The 14,185-nt window shown below is 53.7% G+C and overlaps 1 protein-coding gene across 7 annotated transcripts in view; it reads right to left on the reverse strand.

Moving 5' to 3' along the window:
- The window catches only part of Smox (spermine oxidase), a 34,762-nt gene extending 20,987 nt beyond the window's left edge, over positions 1-13,775 (reverse strand). For 4 of the 7 annotated variants that reach the window (XM_004840765.4, XM_004840760.4, XM_087188697.1 and 1 more), the window contains exon 1: positions 13,615-13,775. The gene's annotated coding sequence lies outside the window, so the exon portion shown is untranslated. Of the gene's footprint in view, positions 1-13,134; positions 13,349-13,614 lie in introns of those variants that run through there. The other 3 variants (XM_087188698.1, XM_087188699.1, XM_087188704.1) reach the window with 3 other exon arrangements.
- Between the last annotated feature and the right edge of the window lie 410 nt (positions 13,776-14,185).

Raw genomic sequence — 14,185 nt, forward strand, 5'->3', positions numbered from 1 at the left:
GTGGGTGGGGCTAGGGGAATTCCAGGTGTGGAGAGGTCACAGACCCTCCTGTATGATGACTCCCAAGCAGGATCGTCAGGTCTCAGAGCCACCTCATCCCACAGAGACACTGCTATGGTCTAATGGCAAGAGAGGAACAGGGGACTGGAGAGAAGGGTCAGCCCAGTACCCACCTGCTGGGGGAAGCCAGGGCCACCAGGTAGGAGTTGTAAACTGCAGGTGCAACAATGGAACAACCTGTGCAGTCACCAGCTTCCAAGATGACTTCCATGACACCTGCTTCCTAGTATTCATGCCCGCGTGTGGGCCCCTCCCAAGCTGGCCTTTGTAGCTAAAAGAATATTGCAGAAATGATGGAATGTGGCTCCCAAGACTAGATTATAAAAGACATTGTGGCTTCCACCTTGCTCCCTTGAAGCACTTACTATGGGGGATGCCAGTCACCGTGGTGTGAGGACACTCGAGCAGTCCCTTGGCGAGGAACTGAGCCTTCCCACCGACAGCCAAACCATCTGCCAAGCAAGAGTGGATCATGTAGGAAGCAGATACTCCAGCCCAGAGCCTTCAGATGACCACGGCCCTGGCTAGCATGGTGACTGTAGCCTGAATGACAACCATCCAGCTCACCTGCCCCCAAATTCCTGACACAGAAGCAGTGAGGACAATAAACACTTATCGCTGTTTTAAGCTACTAGTTTGGGAGTAATTTATTACCCAGCAATAGGTAACAAATAGCAATTCTCTCCTCTACACCCTTAAGGTGGAGGTCCCCAGGTAAACCTCATCCCACTCAGTGTTAGCCCCTTCTTTTCTGAAAGGCGGGGCTAGAATAAAGTAGGCAGGGAGCCTGACCCAGACCTGAAAGCTTACAGGAGCCAAGTGACAGGAGCTTCTTCCCAGCTTCTTTTAGGGCCCTATGTGATGCCAATGTGCAGCCAAGGTTCTAGAGCAGGCTCTAAATGCAGAGGCTAGGCCAGGCCAGAGATACTCACATCTTACTATACAGGAGGAGGAGGCTGAGACCACAGCAAGCCAAGCAGTAGCCCCCACCCCCAAGCTGGGACTCCAGCTGGGGGTATCTCTCTAGTCTCCCCTGCATTCCCTACCCATAATGCACCTCAAGCCAGCCAGATGTCCTGGTAAGTCCTAACTCACCACTACACTCATCCATGTCCTCCTCCCCTTTCTCTCTGTATCTCCAAGACCTGCTCAGGTCAACCTGTGCAGGGGCTCTAGCAGGAAAGGTCCCAGAGTATAGACTAGGGTCAAGCTCTGAGTGCTCTTGGAAAGACTTTTCTTATCTGTAACATGGGAATCACCACCACATCAGCCCTGGGTCCCAGCTCCACATCAGAAGTCTTCAGAGAGACCTATACTTGTACGTTTTGTATTCCTCAAGACTCAGCCTTGCCTGGTGCTGCATTTGCCTCTGGAAAGGAAAATGGATTAAAGAGACAGGACTGCCCTGCAGCTCACAGCCAGGTAACTCAAAAGTATAGCAAGCAAACCTGGCATGGCAGCGCATGTCTCTAATACCAGCCAGCACTCTGGGGAGCTGAGACAGAATGACAAGTTGGAGCCCAACCTGGGCAACTTAGCTACTTAGGGAGATTCTGTCTCAAAATTTAAATATTTTTAAAGAATTTATAAAAGAGCTGGGGATGTAGCTCAGTGAGAAAGCCCTGGGGTTCAATAAAAAAGGGGGGCACAACAAACAGTGATTACAATCATAATAGGGAATTTAAGAGAGGATGTGAAAAGGCACCTAACCAATTTCCAAGAGAGAGAAGAGAAAGCTCCAGGCAGGAGGAGCAGCAAGCATGAAGGCTCAAAGGTGCTGCTTGCAAGATCAGCTCTTAATCTCTCAATGCTGAGACCAGTGCAACCCCCTCCACACACACATCCAGAACTCTGACCTGGTCCCAAGCCCCAGGGCCCATAAGATCTCACTCACCTGACCTCCCCTTTGTAGCTGCAGCAGCTGCCCAAGTCAGGGAATTGGGGAGTCAGCGTCCTAGTCCTACCTCTGTGGGGGGGGGGGGGACCTCCCCCATCCACACCCAAGCCTGCCCTTAGGGTTTGGAGGGTGCGCCCCACCCCATGCTTCCCAGGAGTGAGCCACTCTGGTAAACTCTATGCAGCAGCACCTGGGGAACTGAGCAGGATGGCCCTGTCTGCTAGAGGGCACCAGATCCCAAAGGCAGCATCACTCTCCCAAACCTGAGAAAGGGAAAGAAGCAGGCAAGTCACTCCACTCAACAAACAGCTCAGGCACTGCAGTCTCGGTGGGCTGACCCTAGATGGGTTCAGAGTTTGGACAGGCTCAGGACACACTGGTGGAGAAGAGGTGTCTGAGCTCCATTTCAAAGGACCTGGGGCTAGGGTGTGGTCAATCTGAGGAGACTGAGGACAAGCAAATTTCAGAGAAAATGGGGGAGGCATGCAGAGGGAGGTAGGAGAGGACAGATATTTCATCCATTCAAAAAGGCTTAGTAAGTGCTTCTCTGTACATTCCTACTTGGAATAGACTGGGGCCACAGGCCTCCCCTTCCAGGAGCTGACCGGACAGGTTGACAAATGCCACACAGAAATCAGGGCAAGTTGCCGTCTGCCTGCATGGAGGTCAGGGACAGCCCCTCTGCTAAAGTGACCCTGGAGCTAAGAAGGGAGAGTACTGTGCTGACCTCCTGGGGACTTGCTGAATAGCAGGATGTGGGGCGAGGAGAACGGCGGGATAACTGAGTGACCAGTTCTGAGCCCACTGAGATACACTCAGGCTAGCTCTATATCAGCTGGCAGCCCCCCTTTGCCCTTTCCAGTAGCCTATGGTGGCAGAAAGAGGAAAACAGGCTGGATATTTTGGTGTAGACCATACAGGTGGCAGGTGGGCCCAAGTGGTCTCATTCCTGAGCCCGTTCTTGGTTCTCTCCTGGGGCCCTCGCCAGCCAGGCAAGCTCCTCCCAGCCGCCTCCCCTCACAGGGTCCAGCAGGCCCTCAAAGCCAGCCCCTCTGCATCAGGCATCACCTGCAGGCCCAGCCAGACCCACCCTAATGTGAGTCAGCGTCCCCAGTGCCACCGAAAGCACAGAGATCCACACAGAGGAGGCACTTGACACCAAGGAGGTATGAGCTGGCAGATGTGGGGTGGCTCCCCGTGGGCCTTCTCCCCCTGCTGCTGGGAGCGGGGCTGCAGTGCCGGGTGAAGGAAGACAGCCCAGTCAGCACTTTCCACCGGCTCTTTGAAAATCACTTACAAGAACTGAGGCTGTGGGAGTAGCTCAGCCCGGGCACAGTTCCCCTTCCTGGCCCCTTGTGACTCTGCACAAAGCCCTACTGTGCCTGATCCAGCCCTGGGAGGTGGGGGTCTCCTACAATCCTGTCACCTGTCCCATGCTCCCTGCCTGCCAAGGGACCCAGGAGTAGCAATAGCAGAGCCATGAGGTTTGCAGGGTCCAAGGAGCATGTGGAGGGAAGGGGGTTCTTCTCCACCATAAACCCTTTTCCAGCAAAATCACTTGTCTGGTGACACACAGCTCAATGTATCACAGCCAGCCAAGGCTGCATACGTGATCCCAAAATGACAAAAGGAAAGCCTCTCCAAAACATCAGCCATCAGAAGAACCCCAGAGCAAAGGGCTATTGATTTTGCACTCCTGGGCTTCTCCCATCTGTTGCATAATTTCACACTCAAATGTCCTCGCTACCCATTGTACAGATGAGGAAAGGGATGGAGGCCACCAAGAGGGAAGGAGGGCCACAAGCAGGGCTGGTTCTGCTCAACCCGTGTTGGGTTCTCAGGTCCTATTCCACCTCCCCAGCTGGCAGCCCCAAGGACTGCCCTCGGCTTGGCACTGACCTCGTCTTGCCCCTCCCCACATACACTGCACACATTGTTCCAGGCACTTGGGCTGGCAGGAGTCTGGTGGCTTGCTCCAGCTGCACTGCCAGGACCTGGGGTTGCCACCAAAAGGCCACCTGCCTCCCAACCTGGGTCCTAGCAGGGTGGGTTACAAGCCACACGATCTCTCTCCCCCATGGGGCTGGCTTAGGCTTGCCAGGCACACACATGCCAAGCCATACCCCTTTGCCCTTGTTTTCTTCTACCATAAATAGGACCAAGGATTTGATGCCACTGCTTTTGCCAGCATAAATGAAAATTCGAAGAGTAACTAACTCATGATTCCTCTAGAAGATTCTTCTCTTTCACTGTCCCAAGACTGTCCCCTCCTGGTGACTTCAGGGTGCCTTGATTATGCTCATCCAGTGATGCACAGGACCAACCAGGAAAGGGCTCCCTACAATGTCCAGACCTGAAGCACAGCCCCCCAGCAAGCAAGAGCGTGAAGGTCTGCCAAGCCAAGGGTGTTCACAGCAGAGCACATGCGTGGGCCCTGGGCCTGTGATTTAATCCATAAAACACCTACAGAGCTAACACAGAGTTTGGACAATAAATTCTTCAAGCCCTTCTGTTAAGTTCAAAGAGAAACTTAATAACTCACCAACTTTTGAAATAAAAAACTGACTCGTCTTAACATTCTAATTTCATCGTTATCACTATTTTTCACTGAGCATATCTGCAGTACAGAGCACCTTGCTAAGCACTTTCCCCAGGAATATTTCAATCCCTGTGTTGATAACTGCATGCTACAGGGAAGAATCTGACATAATGCACCCCAAAACTTACTCAGTAAATTGCTAAGCCTCTCAGGTCTCACTTTTTTTTTTAATCAAATGAATGTATCTAGTTCACTGTCCTTCCTTGAGCTACTTTTTAAAACTCCAAACCTTTTCAGATTAACTCACAAAGTTTTGCATTGTGTATGATCTTTTTAAATGAATTTTCTAAAATTAAAGACAGTAAGAGAGCACTGTGTGTTTCACAATGAAAGGCATCATTTTCAACCCTCTCCGAAGAATGCCTGCCTGCTGGTGGTCCTGGATGTCTCCGGCTGAGTAACCCTAAAACTTAGCTAACTTGGGGTCTAGTTTTTGCCAGCCTACAAAGAGTACCACCCGGGCCCCAGGATCAGGACTGTGGAAGGCTGGACTGGCTGGAGCTGGAGTCTGGTTGAGGGAGGAAAGGGCCTCAGGCCAGATGTTCGGAATTTGGGTTTGACCCTCACTGTTCCACGTGCTGGCACTGGTGGTGCCCCCATCTGTGAAAGGGGTAGTAGCCCAGGCCTCCCAGAGCCATGTGGGGAAGTGAGGAACTCTATCTGCCAGGGCTTGACACACAGTTGGCAGGGGCTGGCTAGATTCTTTGTTCTGTTTTCTAATAAATTTCAACTCATTTCCAAGTGCTTCTTCTCTTGGTCTTAAATCTCACAGAACCTCCCCTAAGAAGCAGGGGATCTGGACTGAGGGGCCAGGATGCTACACCCCTCCACCCATCAGGCCACCAGCTCCCCTTCAACCCACATGCTTTTCTTCATTCTCCAACCTCCATCCCAGGGCTCAGAGAGAGAGTCCTAGACTTCCACCTGTTTCAGGAAGAAAGAACAAGGGGCAAAGAAGGACATGGAGTGTGGTCGGGCTGGGTGAGAAACCCCATGCAGGGCAGGTGATGGTCACCCACACCAGCCCATTAGCACCTGGCATTGCACCATTCTAGTTCCTTCTCCCACACTGTCTGAAATGCCACACCCAGTCTCGCTCCTGAGCTGTTGAACAAAGAGTTCTCACACTGCAGGGGAAACCAGATGTGTCAGGGGAAGGGTAGGGTGGCCTCAACTGTCCCCACCAGCCTCAGAGGAAGTAGAGAAAGAGGCAGGTACTCTGGAACTCTCCCCCTCCCACCTCCTGCACAGGCTAAGTCCTTCCAGGAAGGCAATGGGGTTCGATTCCTAACGTTTTGGAACTAAGATAAGGATAAGAATCACATAAGCAACCTGTCCCTTCCCCCTGCCTTGAGACACAAAGGGGCACAGCTACTAGGGGGAGGGGGCTGCACATCTCCATCATCACTGCACACCTCTGCCATGGTTTCTCACTAAATCACCCCTCTGATCATATCGAAAAGCTTCAGTGGCTCCCTAGGGCCTAAGCAATGAAGGCAGGTCCCTGATGTCTCTACCTGCCCTCAGGCTGCCAGTCTCCTCCAGGTACCCACCAGGTACCCTCCAGGAGGCCAGTCCTCACTACCCTCACCCCAACCTTTCCTCCTCATTCAAGGACTGCTTGGTCCAACTAGTAGTCCAAGCCCAAGCCTTCAGCTGCTCTCTCCTGACTTTTATGCCTCCTGTCTCCATGATGACTGTCCCCTTCCTGAAGACACCACTGCCATCATTAATCACACTAGAAAGAACAACCAACCAGGGTTCAAGTGTCTCAACAACCAAGAGAGGTGATATTAACTCCATGGTACAAATAAGAAAACTGAGACACACGGAGATTTACCTTCTTTGCCAGAGGTCACACCCCTACTCTGCTAACCACTGAGATGGAAAACTCAGGGAGAAACTGTAAGCTGAGGAAGTTGGCAGGGAGGTATGGGAGGGAGGTCCTCCCAGAACCCTGAAGATCCAGGGCCTGGCTACCCTCAGATCCTGGACACCAGAGAGGTCTTTCCAGGTCCCCTTGTCACTTGCCCACCAAAACAGAGCAGTGGCCATGAGAACCTAGGGCTGGCTCTGGGCCCAGGTCCCATCCAGCCCAACTGTCCCTCTACAATGTCCTTGACTCCCACTGACTGTCCAAATGTGCCTGTCCACCTCTTGAAGGAAGCTGTCCCTCCAGCTGTCCTTTCCTTGCTGGCACTTCTGGGGGTTCCAATCACTCACATCTGTGTCTACCACTGAGTACCATCCTTCCACATCTGCTCCTCCCAACACATATCTTCCTGGTCGGTGGGATATTATTAGGAAGTCTTCGACAAGAGATTCCCTTGGTTGAGTCAGTCCGGGAAACATTAAATGGTTTCTTTTCTACAGGACTTGTTAGCATTTTTAATTCTCACAACTTCACTTTCAATCTCCCATAGGATAGTAGTGGAGCAGATGCGTTGGTTTTCACTCTTATTTGTCTCCCTGAACTTTGAGGTTGCTCAAAATGTTCTTTTAGAAATGCTGCCCCCTCCCGCTCCTCACATCCAGACAACCTGGCCCTGGGGCAGGGACCAACCAGGGATGAGACTGGCTCGGCTTTGACCTCCTTTGAAGAGCCAGGTAGGACCCGTGGGGAACTCAGCCTGAGAGAACATCAACCCCTGCCCTGCCAGCCGCCCTGAGCACTGCCCTCCTATGGGTATGGTGGCTGCTATCCCCCCAGCTGGTGTCCAGGGGGACCTCCACTCACTGCCACCCTCTGATCCTCAACCCAAACCATGTAGAGCCTGGGCAGCAAGGAGCTTTGAGAGACACCCAAAGCAAGCCGGCCAGTTTTTCCATGCAAACAACTCATCCTACTCCATGTAAGCATTAACATTAAACCAAAACTAAAATGTGTTAAGATGCCACTTTAGGAAGAGGCAGTGCCCCAAGCAACACACCCTATTGCCACCCCTCTTGGTTCCCCAGAAAGAGAAGACTGACTCTCCCAGTCCACAGGCAGGAAATAAGGAAACAGGCCTCAGAGGGGCACAGACACTTGCCTGTAGTGGCCCATCCGGGGCAGGGCAGAAAGAAGCATCCAGGGCCCCCAACTCCCAGGCACACTGGGGACAAAACCCCAAAGGCGATTCAAGTAACCATTAGCGGCAGCACTAGGGACTCTCGAAGGCCAGGGTGAGGGAGAGTGCACACACGCCAGGACGATGGCCCTCAGCTAAGGAGGCTGAAGGCTTTCTAAAGATGTCACAGCTAAGGGCTGGAGTCAGCTGTTTCCCAGATCTCTAGCCCTGCCCTGGCTTGAGGAAGGGTGTTCACCCCAGATTGGCTCCCTGCAGCACTGGGCTCTGCTGCGAGCAGAGATAAGGTGCCCTACAGGCTATCTGCATGTCATCCTGCCCAGGAACAGTCACCCGAGACACCCCCTTGTGGTCTTGGAGGCTAGAAATCAGGTCTGCATTCCCACCAGAGACCCAATCCCCCTGCAGCACACGCTGCCAGCCCCTCCTCCCAGCAGGGTGTTCCCTGCAGTCTGCATCCTCTGCCCTCCTCTCTGTCCTGCCCCAGCTTCACCTGCACCCACAGGCCCAGGCTGCTCGCCACAACTCCCCTGATGCAGTCCACAGGGACTGAGATGGTTCTCTTCACCTCTTCCAGGTCTCACTGGAACTGCACCTGTCCCTCTGGACTCTGTTCTGAATCTCACTGCACAAAGCATAGCCCGTGGACCCTGCCCAAGAACCTGTTAGAAATGCAGAGTCTTGGGCCTCCTCCAGACCTGCTGAATCAAGACAGGACCAACCTGAATTGTAACAAGCTGCCCAGGTGATGCATGTGTGTACAAGACTGAGAAGCACTTTTATAGACCACTCCTCTAATCAAGTCATGGCACTCACAACCTCTAACCTTCAGTGGCTCCCTGGAGCCTAGTGCAAGTCCAGACTCAGCAGCTTGGCAGTCAAGGCTTTTCCCAGCCTGGCTTCAACCTTCTCCAGGTCTGGGTTCCCTTCTACCTCAGGAATGCCATTCCTTCTTCTGTGGGCCACGGCCACCCAGGACTGAAGAACCCTCTCAAAATACCACCTCCGCCAGGAAGCTGGTCTGAACTGCACCTGGCAGGGCTCATCTTATTTCCTGGACAGTGGAGACCATGTCCTCTGTTTTTACTGGCTCTGAGCACCAGGCTGGGACACAGGACATGCCAGGTGCTGCTGGCAGCTAACAAGGCCTAGTGTCCAGTTGTCAGGAAGTCCACCCTTAGCTCTAGTCTGCCTGCCTCAAGCTCTGTCATAGCCTTTGCTTTAACTCAGCAGACAAGCCTTACGCACTAAGAACAGGCTCTTCCAAGCACCTTTCCAAAACCATGGGGCCTGGTAAACTTCCAACAGCAGTGGGCTTGCTCTGTGCCTTAGTTTCCCCAAATGCAAAAGACAATGCCCAATGACCCTGCCTCCCTCTCCTGATAGGATCTGCCCAGAGAGAGGAGCAAAACACCTAAACGCTGGGGCTCAGGATTTGCAGCAAACTGACCCCATCCCTGTGTAATCAGCAAACCCTTCCTCAGCCAGCCAGCCAGGTCCCCAGGAGGTCCTCATGACCAAACAGGAAAGCCTCACAGGGTAGAGCTGCCAACCCCTCTTCCCTGTGCCCTCAGCTCCCCTTCCTGTCTATGCTGGTCTGTAAGGAAGAGGCACTAGTGGAGTAACCTCAAGGTGCAACCTGGCCTCCACAGCCACCAGGGAACAAAGGAAAGAGGTCTTCGCATTCCATTTTACAGACAACAAAAAGAGTCAGGACAGGCCATGAGTGAAGTGGACTAAGTTGTTTCTGTTTCCCATTTTTCTGTTCCCCCAGCTTGGCTCCCACATTCAACCCAGCCCAACCCACACCCCAGCCAGGTTTCCCAAGAGGATGCCAGCTGCAGAGGCCAGCCTGCTAGGAGGTGGGGATGGCTGCAGGGGCCTCTGGGGAATCCTCCACAGGACAGCATTCTTGATGCAATCTAACCAGGCCAGCTTATACTGACTTCTCTGTCCCCTCCAGGGAGGATGCAATTTTAAGGCAATGACAAGAGCAATGCTAAACCCAGAGGGGTGACATTTTAAGAGTTTTTGTGCTGACAACAGCTGACCTCCCAGCACCCCGAAACCATGGTATGTATGATGCCCAACTATGTTAATGCCTGGTCCAGAGCCCCTCTTAGAAGAAAAAATGGGACACTTTTTCAGATAAACTGGGCCTTCCATTCGAGCAAGGACCCTCCTACCTTAGAGGGTATGACTTCTCTCCTACTTCCTCAGCCCCCAGCCAGGCACCCCTGGAAAGAAGAAAAGCCCCTTGCTTGCTAAGAAACCCTCCGGTGACACATATCTGAGCATCATGAAAAAAGTGTCAGAGTGGACTAGATTAGGACCTCCATTGCAGAGTCAGGATGCTTGGGTACAGGCCACACAATCACTATGAACTGTAGGACTGTGCCTCAGACTGCCGATCTACATAATGGGAATAAATCCGACCCTCTAGAGCCATTAAGATTAAAAGGGTTCATATTCACAAAACCCTTAGAATAACACCTGGCACCCAGTGAGTGTACCAGGGCCTATCCTCAGTCTCTGGGCCTCTGCCAGATTTCTCCCACTCGGGATGCCCTCCTTGTTCCCTTATCCCAGCTCATAGCCTTTCCCAGGCTGGACAAGAAGCCCCCAGTTTCAGCACAAATCACGGCATGACTTCAGTCCACCCTCAGCTCCCCTGCCAAGGGCCCAGCTACCGTTCTTCCCAGATCTGAGGTCCCTGGGCTCTCAGCCCTCCACTCTGACAGTACCAGCCATGTGACTTAACACTCAACTGTCTCCTCTGTGCAAACAGGAGAGCAGTGGGCACCCAGTCCCCCAAGAGGAGGGGGGTCTACAGAGCAACCCCCACAGCCCCAGCTGCTTCTTCTTCAAATCTCTGCACCCCAAGGCTAGGTATCCAGCAGCCCCCAAGAGAATAGGCAGAAAGCAATCCCAGAGCATCCTCATCTCCTAGATTAGAGAATCTCCCATACAACACACACACACACACACACACACACACACACACACACATATACACACACAAACACTTCTGTTGACCTAGCCTGGATTTCTATCAAAGAAAGCAAAGGAAATCATGTACCACAACCCACAGAGACCAATGCAGACTGTACATGCCTGGGCCCCTCCCCCCAGTCTCCTCTCAGCTCTAATACAGGCCTGTCCTCAAATACTCATACCTTCTCCACTTCCCTTTTTCACATCTCCCTGACTCCCTCAGATTCTTGCAGCAATCTATACAATTGGCTTTTGGGTTTTGTGCAAAGAAAATCAAAAGCTTTCAGGTCACTTGAAAATTAAAGAGACTCCTGTACCATCTCTTTCTGCCCAGCTAAAACCCCATCCTCCTCACCTGACTCAAGATTTGCTGAGCATCAACTACCTTCCACGCACTGTGCTAAATGCTCCTGATACAGCAACAGGCCATTCAATCAAAATCTGAGGCCTTCAGAAACCAAAATAAACAAAGTCAAGACAACTGTAACAAACAAAAGTGAACCAGATGCTATGATAAATTACAGGAGAGGAGGAGCCTTCTACCTATCCTGGGAAGGTATTTGAGGAAGGTATGTTTGATACCTGAAAAATAAAGAAAATAGACGGCACAAAATGGCACTGGAAAAATCTTCCAGGCCAAAAAAAAAAAATCTCCCAGGCAGAGAAGACAGCCCAAGCAAAGGTCCTGGGGCAGGAAACAGCTTAGTGTGTTCAAGAGATAGGCATGATTTTCCATATGTCTGATTTAGGCTGGGGAGGTCAGCAGTGACCAAACTGCGGAGCGTCTAATGGGCTAGGGAAAAGCTTTGAGATTTTACTCAAGTGCCACAGGAAGCCATCTAGGATTTTAGAAGAATGATACGATCTAATCATTTTTTCTATATTATTCTTGCTGCTCTCTTAAAATAGATCAGAGAAGGACACGTAGGGAGAGTGTTATCACTACTAGCGCATTCAGGAAAAACTTAAAAAGTGGCTTAGCATGGGGCAGGAAGCCCGGGGCAGTAACATTGATAGATCAGAGCGCGGAGAACCAGCCTGAGAAAGATCTTGTGGAAAGCACCAAAAGGACTTCCTCTTGGGACTGGCTGTGAGGAAGGGGGTGGGGAGCCAATGCCACCTGGTTGCCTGTCTAAACGTTGAGTAGATTATGGGCCACATTGAGAGGACAGAGCCTGGAGAGTACAGTCAGGGTTCTGTTCCGTCCACATTCAGTTGTCAACAAGGGCATCATAAATCATCAGGTGGTTGGTTGTTGGATAGAGTGTCTGGGGCTGAAGATAAAAATCTGATGCTTAAAATGGGGAGAATGAAAACATTTAAGATCTGTGTATTAATAAGTTAATGCTTGGGCTGGGGATTTAGCTCAGTGGTTCTGCCGCCTGCCTCAAAATCACAAGGTCCCGAGTTCGATCCCCAGCACCAAAAAAAAAAAAAAAAAAAAAAATGGAGCAATAAGTTAATGCTCGATGTTTTAAATCCCAAGAAAAAATGAAAACCAGGGGAGAGGGAGAGGATCAAGGGGAAGACAGAGTCAGGTGAGAGGACAGAGCCCTGCTTCCAGCTGAGTGAAGGGACTGTCCCAAAAGAAGACTAAGGAAAGGGCAGCCAGTGCGGAAGAAGAAAACCAAGAGAAGCCAAGGAAAGGTACTGGTTCTGGAAGGACCAAGCTTTCAAGGGGACCAAGAGAGGTGGGCAAAGAGCTGCTGGCCACACACCCTGACTGGGCTGTTTAGGGGAAAAGGGGGCCTGAGCCAGGTCAAGTGGGTTGCAGAGCCCTAGAGATGCATTCTAAAGGAGCCAGTGGTGGTAGCGACAGAGAAGCTCGGCTGTCAATTAAGTGGAACTCTGCCTGGAAGATGAAGAATCAAGGCAAAATAAAATGACTATAAAATGGGGGGGGGGCTGCTCTTACACTGTCGGGAATGACTCCAGGGGAAAGAAGTCACTTCCAACATTGGCGAGAGGGGCGGTAACAGAAAAACTGGGGGTGAGGGTCTTGGAGCAAGAATAGGGTGCTCCTGAAGGGGTAAGGGTTGGCAGCAGGTAAATGTGGGGACCGGCCTGCCTGCCTACCTGCACACACTGCTACATGCACGCCAACTTGCCCCTCCATTCCTGCCGGGTCCTGTTGACCCCAGGCACCTGTTGCATTTGCTCCAGCCCAGCAGGGCCAAGTTTCCCCCACCAATTGGAACGCGATGTGCCACCACCAGCAGGTTCTGCGAACAACCTGTAGGCACACTTCACCATCCGTACCAGCCACCGTGCCTATCTCAGAGGGCTGTGCCCCTTCCTGGGACTCGCGGGGGGGGGGGGGCGCTCACCTGCTCTACACAAGTCCCCGCCCCCAGGGCGAGCAGAAGCTCCCAGACTCCCCCGCCTCGCGAATTAAGCGCTCCTGCACACCCTGCCTCGCCTTCCGAGCCTGGCCTCTGCCTAGCGCGCGACAGCCCGTGACCCCTCTTTGGAGAGCTGCTCCCCATTCTGCCCGAGCTCTCCAAGGAGACTCTCACCCCCGGCGCGTGGAGCCCGTATACAGGGCCGTCCGCCTGTCCCCCGACCGCAGTTGTGGCCCGGAGCCTCCTCTCCTCTCCCCAGCGTCCGCCCTCCGGGTCACCCGGCTTTGTCTGCTCCCACTGAGCGCGCCCGCCGGGCGCCCTAGGAGTTCCCTTCCCGCACGCAGCCCTCGGGGTCCGGCCTCCCTCTGGCCCCGCGCCCGGCTTTCAGCCCCTGACCCAGGCTCGCCGCCACCTTCCCCGACACCACCGCCCCCCACCCAGGAACCAGGGGTCGAGGCGCCCACCGCTCCCGGCGAGCCTCCAGGGACCCAGCGCGCCCGAGCCCGTGCCCGAGCGCTCCGCGGGCCTCCGGAGCCCCCCGGCTGGCCGAGCCCTCGGGGGCTGCTCCGGGTCCCTGGCCCTCCCGTGGTGGCCGAAGCCCTGCCGGCGCCTGGGCAAGGCTGGCGCCGGGGCCGGAGAGCGGACGCGCCGCACCTTTCCCTGCTGAGCCGGGGAAATGAGTCTCAGGCGAGTGCTCGGCCTCCTCCGCCTCCCTCCTCCGCCAGCCGCCTGGCTTCCTCCTCCAGCCGCCGCCGGGACCGTAGGGGCCCAAGCCAGCCGCCGCGGCCTGTGTGGGGCCCCGCTCCGCCTCGCGTCCCCAGCCCACCCCGCCCGGCCAGCGCCGGCCCGGCCCTCGCTCCGCCTCGGGGCCGGGACGTGCCGAGCTCCGCCCCGCCGGCTGCAGGGAAACCCGAAGCCACCGGAGCTGGGACTGCGACGTCGTTACCTCTGAACCCAGGTCCCGCGCCCCCACCTGGGAGCGCACCAGTTCCTTTAAACTGAGCGTCAGCTTACCCACTCTTCCGCAAAAGAAGCCTGCCAAGCCCTAACCACCGGCGCTGAGCATAACCCAGAACCGAGGCTGTCTTCGAGACGACGCTCAGAGCCTAGCCTCAGTTTACCCAGGGAGTTGGAGGGTCCTTTTGAAAGGAAGGGGCAACCCTCTGTCTCCTCCCTGAGCTGCCAGTACTCGCGCTGGCCTCCACAGGGTCTCATTTAGGGATCA

Source organism: Heterocephalus glaber, unplaced genomic scaffold (assembly GCF_053883595.1).
Source record: "Heterocephalus glaber isolate CG9 unplaced genomic scaffold, H.glaber_assembly_v1.0 deba00001532, whole genome shotgun sequence".
NCBI classification, from domain to species: Eukaryota; Metazoa; Chordata; class Mammalia; order Rodentia; family Bathyergidae; genus Heterocephalus; species Heterocephalus glaber.